This window comes from Pinus tabuliformis, chromosome 1_2 (genome assembly GCF_031772625.1).
Source record: "Pinus tabuliformis cultivar Carrire ecotype Pingquan chromosome 1_2, CPIR1, whole genome shotgun sequence".
Classification (NCBI taxonomy): domain Eukaryota; kingdom Viridiplantae; phylum Streptophyta; class Pinopsida; order Pinales; family Pinaceae; genus Pinus; species Pinus tabuliformis.
This window is the reverse complement of record NC_142298.1, coordinates 110733986-110743183: the sequence shown is the minus strand read 5'-3', so window position 1 is coordinate 110743183 and position 9198 is coordinate 110733986. Positions and strand designations below refer to the sequence as shown.

At 32.7% G+C, this 9198-nt stretch overlaps 2 pseudogenes; one reads left to right on the top strand and one right to left on the bottom strand.

Moving 5' to 3' along the window:
* Positions 1-475: 475 nt before the first annotated feature.
* LOC149204744 (phenylalanine 4-monooxygenase, chloroplastic pseudogene) lies at positions 476-5137 on the bottom strand (annotated as a pseudogene).
* A 1590-nt stretch (positions 5138-6727) lies between these two features.
* LOC149204743 (uncharacterized) lies at positions 6728-7709 on the top strand (annotated as a pseudogene).
* The last annotated feature ends 1489 nt before the right edge of the window (positions 7710-9198 follow it).

Sequence of the window (9198 nt, the reverse complement as noted above, 5' to 3'; positions counted from 1 at the left end):
CAGTCCACTTGAATTTATCAGTAATTATACATATGTGTGCATTCTTAAATTTAACAATGAATGGGTTTAGCACCTATACATGATATATTGTGCTAATATCCCTCATCTCTGTTGTTTCAGCACCCTTTGTTCTCCTAGGCCAGTCCACTTGAATTTATCAGTAATTATACATATGTGTGCATTCTTAAATTTAAGAATGAATGGGTTTAGCACCTATACATGATATATTGTGGTAATATCCCTCATCTCTGTTGTTTCAGCACCCTAAGCTACTTCCTAGACATGTGCAATAACAACCACAATAAGACCTGTCAGCTTACTTTAATGTTGATAGGTGCTAGTTCTAGTTTGTGCATAAGGTGAGGCAATTTCAATAGCTATTCATATAACCATGTTTGTTTAGAGTTTTATAGAGCATTTTTTAATTACCACAGTGAATAGTTCTTGCATAGGACCAAAGATTTTCTGCAATGCCTTAAATACTTTGACATAAGTACATGTTTTAAAATTCGTCCTTGTAACTCATCTTGGGTAGCTAAGTGAATGGTTCAAGGTTCTAAAATGTTGGTTTGCCAGACTTCATGTGATGAATCTCACCAAAACTTGATAGTATGAAATCTCCAAATGCCTTAACTTCATTATTTCCTTTAATTGTTCCAAACTCAACTATATACCAATATAGCTTAATAAGATGCCAAATTAATTTATGTGGTGTGCCCAGTGATGCTAAGCCAATAACCTGAGCAAGATCATCAAACTCAGGGTGTACCATGGAATGTCAGGTTCAGGAGTGTACATTGGATTGCTAGTGTGACAAATATATTGTGTTGAATGGAATATTTTGAAAGCCAATCAATTCAAAAGTTGACATGGGTGCAATAACCCTACAACATGTCTTATCTTCCATCCAGTGTAATGTTGCAAAACCTGTGAACACAACCCATGCCAAATTTGTTATATACAGTGGCAAAAGTATCCATCCATAAAAAAATCTAAATACAACTTATCAAAACCCAATATAGGTGTGAAAGCTCTTCTAGTTAAGAAATTACGTTATGAGAAAAGTTATAAGTGGAAATGATTCCAGATACTCTTTGCAAGCATGACTCGGCTACAATTCACTAAGAGTTTTAAGGACTTATGCCCAAACATGAGCTTCTTCAATAGTATAAATGATCTAGATTCTCAAGAATGGGTTCTCCTCAACAGAAATTGAAATCTCTCTAGATTTTGAAGTAGTTCAAAGCACATGAAACTACAAAAACAGAACAACATTTGTTCTAATAACCAAGGGTAAATGCATTTTTTTCTATATTTTGATTTTTATTTCCATTATATTGTACATTGTACCATCAAATATTGAACAAGTTGCCACAATTACATTAAATGGCAAGAAAGAATGGAATAACAGTGACTCAATTTTTTTCTTTTTTGGCCAGATAAGCAATAAATGACCGCCTTCTCTTGTATTCGTAGTCATGGTATCCCTATAGATCAATCAACACGATGAAACAATTTATTTCATATAGCTCAAGCTGAAACAAGTTCAATTCAAATGGTATAATAGATATCCTCATGAGTGTATGACTATGCATGAAATCCCATGAAAAACAGTAGTGGCTGATGCATTTGTACCATACTTCATTTAATGGCTAACCCATGAAGATGACAAACTTAGAAGTTCCAATGTGTTGATATTAGATAAAAGCTCTACATAAAAATGATAAATTTCACTAGAGGACACATAAATGATGTAAAAATAAAGCATTTTGAAAATTTTGTTGTGAAAATCATGTGTCAAGAATTAATGGTTCACATTTTACAAGGATCTAAAATGATTGTCAAGCATATAAGCTATAACAACAAATAAACCCACCTGACTACGTGAGTCCTTACAAGTGTACATGAAAATATGAAAGAAATTAGAATCTTTTTAGTAGTTTGTCTCATACGCGGCTAATTTCACTCTGTTTTTTTTGGTTCCATTTACTCTAAATGAGTTCTTTTATTGTTGGTTTTATATTAATGAATATATGAAAAAAAATCATAGGAACTGTCCAAGAATAGAATCATATCAGTGATCCTTTTAGTGTAAAACTTGTTTTGTCACTTTCATGGTGAATGTAATGGGGAATACTAATATAGATCAACCAAATCAACTATCAACACTTGGGACATTATTAGCACACACAAAAAGAGTAAAGAATTATATGTGTAAGAAGAGTAATGTTTTTTTCCCTTTTTTCCCACCACAAAGAGAAGCATCAAATTCCATGGCTTCTTATCAAGCAACAATAGACACCACAAATGGAAATGCTAATAATGGAAACACTAATGGTGTTCCCTTGGGACCAAGAACTAGATATCCATTTCCTTTATTTCCATCTAATGGTGGATATGGCAGGGATATTTTTCCTAAAAACAATGATGGCATCGAGACTATTTCTTCTTGGCTTGATGGGCAGATGATCCATATAGGCCTCCCACAAATAATCTAGTGTCATTAGTGGTTTCACATACTACATCTCTTGGTCCTCTTAAAAAAAATATGTAGGCTTTAACTCATGTAACAGTATGCTCCTCATTGTTGCTATTATACTTTTTTTGTGTTTTGATATATTAAGGATTATTTTAGGTGTAAGCTTCTTCATGAACAAAGTGTAACCATATAACTTATTATATCCTCATACAATACATTTGTTAGATCAAGTCCTGGTTTTGGGGCACATGGGTTTGAATCCAAAGCAAATGAACTTAGTTGTCAGTGTTTTCAACAAGGGGAGACCAAGAGGCCAAGGTAATGACGCAATGATGAACAATACTAGAAATTTGGAAGTCCTAAACGAGAAAAATTAAGGACTAATACTTGCAAGATTTAGGAATCAATGGGTTACTCTAGGGGCCCCATGGAAACCTTATAGGGAAGAGGATATTCAGAAGAGGGTAAAATATAGTGTATTCATGTATATGGTTTTTGGATATGATAACTTATGGAATGACAATCCTCATAAGATCACTTTTCATGAGATTGGTTTCTTATATATATATATATATATATATATATATATATATATATATATATATTTATATATATATATATATATATATATATTTTGCATAGGTATTAGGTTTCCAACATATAAAATATTTCAATTTTGCACATGTATTATCAACAATAAAAACCATTTTGTGTTTTGTGACTTTAGTTTTCTCTTTTATTATTTATGGTTATGGTTATTCTGCATTCTGTATTGATGATTTCGTTTTATATATTTCATAGTTTAGAGGTCATTGTTCCCTTTTCAATCAAGAAGAGATACTACACTAAAATCCATATATTTATATGTCAACTTTAAGGTTTTAATAAAGGGTGGGAGAGGAGATGCATTATCTCAATTCACATGTTCGTGTCTTACATGTCTATGTCTACTTGCTTTGTTGCAGGGATATTATAATTTGTATGCAGCACTCCATTTTCCACAACTATATGTTGGTTCAATAGAAAAAATGTATCTTCATGCACAAATAACACAAGATGCAATTGCCTACCTTGCCTCTGTCCGATATATGCAAGGTCCACATATTGTTCAGTATAGCAATGCGAGATTGGTAGAAAAAATAACTACTTTATCATAATATGGTGTTGTGGCATCAATACAAATCCTTAGTCAGTCTTTGGGTATATTCTACTCCCCAATTTATCTCAGATATTTAAAAAAATTGAAATAAGTAGGTTTTTTAGTAGATGAAAATGATATTAACTTTTTATACAATATTTTAAATCTTGATGAATTATTTCTCACACAATATGGACACTATGAAGTGAAAATTAATTCTTTGTAAATCAGAGTCCAAGACAGACACGACAACAATATGCAGTACCAATGCCTCTTCAAAATTATGTGGTTGTAGCAGATTCTGTATAGAATACTTCTTAATGTGTGTTTTGTGACTATTGAAGAGGATAAAGCAAAGAGGCATACTTGTTCGAAAATCACGTCATGTTGATATCAAACTTGAATTGAATATTCTTTATGATCCATCTTTAGCGATTAAAAGAGAATTATATTAGATTATTTCCATTAACAATTTATTTTAGTTAATTTTGATTCTTATTACTAAAACTCACCAATTTTCACTCGCTTGAATTTTATACATTCACGATTGAGAACTGGGTTTTGAGAGGCTGATATGGGACTACAAGATTGGATTAAAAAATATATGTTACCAATATTACCTGAGCTAAGTTTCTACTAGTTCATTCAAAAGAAATTAAGTGTAGCATCAACTTCCGTATATTCTAGACTCTAGTTAACTAAGTTAAAAAACTAGCTTAATTGAAGCTTCTTGAACCTTCGTCTTGTCTTTTTAGGCTACCATGTATCTGATAATGTTCTTTCGTTGCATATGACCAAGCCTTAGGGATTCAAGGACAAAAGTAAATAGCATAGAGACTCGGGGAAAAAGGGTTCGACAATCTAGAGTATTTTAGTTTAATTATATTCTTAAATAAGTATGTTCTTCCTTGACAGCAAACTGGTTGTAAATCTTATTGTAGCTAACAAACAAATATGTTTCTTATTCATGTTAATTTGCAACATTCTTGCATTTTCATGAGATTTTCTAGGTCGTTTTATAGGATGCCCAAATAGAGAGAAATATTTTTTATTTTCTTGTCATGGGGTTTTGGTAATTTTGCCCATGCTACAAGAAAATATATGTTTCCTTATGTCAGCGACAAATACATTCATTGGGATATGGGACAAACAGGAGCAATGTTGCAGATTACAGGGGAGTAGATTACGAAGGATTTGAGATGTTGAAACTATTGAAAAAAAAAAATTGGTGGAAGTTTTCTTCTTCCAGTGGGCAAAATATATAAGGACATGCTATCCTATATCTGTGATATGTGGCCAACCTGCACCTTTTACAGTTGTATTCTGTGTTGTGGACAGACTGGTCTATGGTGATAAGACCAAAAGGTTATTAGAAAAACACCTTTGAGTGTGTGCAGTCTCACATACCAATCATGATTCATATCGTGAAGTTTTTTTCTGGTTACATGTTTACGCAACATCTGTGTGACGGCAAAAGCCTTCTCTTCTTCGTATTTGTTGTAGCTTCTTTTATGGTGCATCTATACGCTGCAATTGTCAGTGCACAAAAATTATAAAGAAAATCAATTATTTATACACAACAAAAATTTAAACAGCACAAACATCATAATGCCACTACACAACACATGCTTTATTTCATTCGTCTAAAATCTTTGAAATGGAATATCCATGCAGATACTTGAGGGCCAAGATCCATAAATATATATTTACTTTGAATTTAAGCACACTATACTTTAGGAACTGTTAAAACTGTAGAAAACTTTTGAACATTAAGAAGGCATTCAATAGTTAAATAATCCACCCTTGATACTATACATGAGATTCTGGTGTTGGTTGGTATTTTAAATTCTATATAATCCTCCTCCCAACAAAACACCTTCGATGTTGTTTATGACTTCCAATTTTGGTTGGCAGTTTGACTTATATATAATCCTTCTCCAGCAAAAATGAATAATGGATTCAGAACTTGACTTGGTGTTGACACATGTCAATTCCCAAATAAAAATATGTTATAAATCCTGGCAACCCAAATCAACCTAGACATTGGTTTTGAAGGAACCATACAATGATTATGTGTGGATCCAGACTCCGCTTCCAATGAATTATCAGGGATAGAAAATATTGGATTTGATATTCCTTGAGAGGTAAGGACATGGATCCTAGATTGCTTATCTTGACTTGTGTTTTTTTTGGCTCAAATCGTTATAATTTGTATCAAAAAGAGGTTTTGGCTGCACCATACAAAGAACTAATAGAAATAAAAAATGAAATAAAAAATGAAATGTTTGATATCAAGGCTTCAAAAAAACCTAAAATTAGTAATCTTCTTATTTAGACAAGGCATGGATATTTTCAGTCCCTCGGTGTATGGAGATCGATGGGGGAGATATTGAAAAATGAAGGAGTCATTAGCTTTTACAAGTAAGGCGTCATCCACTGACAAGGTTTATATCTACATATTTGTAAATATTCTTTTACACTATCAGAACAATCCCCTTTTTATCTGTACTTTTGTGTCATATTCTGATTTTTATTTATATTTCCAGAGGAAATGTAATGAGTTTCCTTAGAATTTTCCCTTATGCAACATTGCATTTTATGAAATATGAACAATGTCACTAATGTGTTTTAAATAATTTCCCTACCATGGGAAGTGGACCTGTTGTGGATCTACTAGTTGGATCAATTTCAATGATGATCTTAACTAGGTCCTATTATGGATCTGCTAGTTGATTTAAACTTTCATGCATTGCAATAAATTTATATTGATGGAACACCCACCATTGTTCTATTTAGGTGCATCTTTATTCCTTTTGTTCATTTGTTTCTTTCTTGTGACATGCTTTCTAGTGTAATGTTAAGATTATTGGAAACTCAGTATTAATATTGGAGATTTAGTATATGCAAATTTATGATTTTTTTCTCAGTGGAATGTCATTTAAATTGTTCCATACCGTAAGATTCTTTGTAGAACAATCATAATATTTTCGCAAACCAACGAATACTTTTGGTAGGGGCTTCCTTTTTTGTTAGTTTTGTGTCACTGTGTTGGTAATTTAACAAGATGATTCTTCGTTCAGAGTTTAATAATAGTTTTGTAATGTGTGGTAATGACTTTCCAGGGTCGAATTATTGTATGTAATCTAGCAATTGCTGGCACCAATCCAGTGCAAACTACTGATCAGTCATAAAGGAAGATTTACATTGGTGGCCTATCATATGAGACATCAAATGAGTCACTCATATGGATTCTTTCATAGTATGGAGAAATAGAGGAAGGTTCTGTTTCATATGATAAGAATACAAACATATCCAAGTAATCTAGTGTTTTACTAAAAATGAAATTATTAAGTGGAAAATTCAGTTTCTCATAATTTTGTCATCTGAACAGTTTTATGTATATACTATATCTCTTTTGGCAATATCGTTTATATTTCTACTCTCAAACAAATTTTTTAAATAGGGGTTTTGCATTTGTAACTTTTAAGTCTATTGAAAGAACCAAAAGGGCTCTTGAGGATTCAAGAAAAAATATCGATGTAAGGAACAGAAATGTGAATTTTTTAATGGGCCTTGATGTTTTTTTTTTTTGGGTAGTCTAAGGGATATACTTTAATTCTTTGAAAAATTATAGTTTGGAACATGTACTTGTTTTTTGAGATGCAGGGAAGGTTAGTTACAATGAAAATTTCAATTGAGGGCCAGAAGGAGAAGGTTGCTTCAAAACCTATACCATCCTCTCAAGTACAGTTGGGACCACAGGTACAACTAGGTTATGCAATAGTGAATCCAAACATTCCATCTTATCCAAGGTCAAAACTACCTCCTCCTACTCCACAAGCATATCCTACAGGGATATTTTCATATGATCCACAATATTCTTATGTTACACAACCTTTATATGGACCTACATTTGTAGGACAACCTTCATAGACATGGCTATCTTTTTCTCATGGAGTTGTAGCACAAACATAGTACAACCCCCACTATAACCAATATACAACCTTTCAACCTCCACAATCTAGCCAACTTGGATTTCCTATAATAGGTACCACAATTGCACCTATCCCTCCATACTACGATATCTCATGAAGTGATTCTTGATGACATGACGATCAAAGATTGTCCTCCTTATTAAGGATTAAGGTAGTTAACCATGGTCTCAGTACTTGAAGCTCCCATTTTACCAGAGAAATAATTGAAGTTCTATTTTAATTTTTGGCACTTCAGAAGAGTCACTTTTTGGAGGTATGTATATTTGGGAAGCCCATGCTAGTCCTCTCATGTCTTCTCCATATGTTCAATTCTTATACAAAATTTTCCTGCCATGCAAGGTTTTGAATCGTTATAGTTAAGTTATAATTCCCGTTTCCATTCTCTATATGTCATTGAAGTTCTATATTAAGTTTTGGGTGATTCAAAAGACTTACGTTCTGAATTTATGTATATTCATGGAGCCCATGTGAGAAATGTGCACTGGATTTCTGGCTGGCTCCATCATGTTTAGTCTCTTTGTTAAATTTCCTACTCAACATAATTTTGATTTCTAATCATCATAACAGTTATAATGCCTATTTTTGTCAATTTGGGCTATAGCTGTATATAATGTTTAAGTTCTTCAGTGATTTCTTTCATCTGCAAACTTGTATCAGAGGAGCCATAGAACTTTGGGACTTTGTGTTTATACTTTGGTTAGACTCAAGTTTAAACAATTGAATTTGATGTTGTTTTTTAGGTGGTTGAGTGTATTAACCATGTGAAAGTTGCTTCCTTGTTCTAAAACAATTATATTTTTTTGTTATCGGATGATTGTTTGTGACAACTAAGTCAATGAAACCTACAAGACTTTACAACATTTTATAATTTAATTAAATTTTTAGAATTTAGAATTTATAAAGTTTGAATGTCTAATTATTTTAAGAGTGCTAGCTGAATGGAAGAGCACTTGCTTTACAAGAAGGCGGTTGGTGGTTCGATCCCATCGTGCCCCATAGGGAATGGTGATGATCATTATATGTTCATATATATATGTATCAATAGTGAGGTTGTAAAAGGGCCATCATCGAAAGTAATTTTTATATATGAAATGGTGAAGGTTAATGAACATCGTCATATATATACATCAATAGTGATGGTCATGAAAGGTCCATCACCGTAAATAATTGTTTTTCATATGAAATGGTGATGGTCACTATCCGTCATTGTAATCATTATTCGTGGTGAACCTTGGATGTGACCACAACATTTATACGTTTGGTGACGAAGCCTTCGGTGGTGTTCAGGTTTTGGTGATGGAAGTTATTTTGACCTTCACCAATGAGCTTATGGCGACATTTTTCAAACCTGACCAAAATATGAAAAGGTGACAGTCAATGAACGTTGTCATATATATACACATCAATAGTGAGGGCAATGAAAGGTCCATCACCATAAATTACTGGTGTTCATATGAAATTGTGAGAATAACTATTCGTCATTATAATCATTATTCGTGACGGACCTTGAATGTCACCATAACACCTATACTTTTGGCGAAGCCACCTTTTGTGATGTTTAGTTTTTGGTGATGAAAACCATTTTG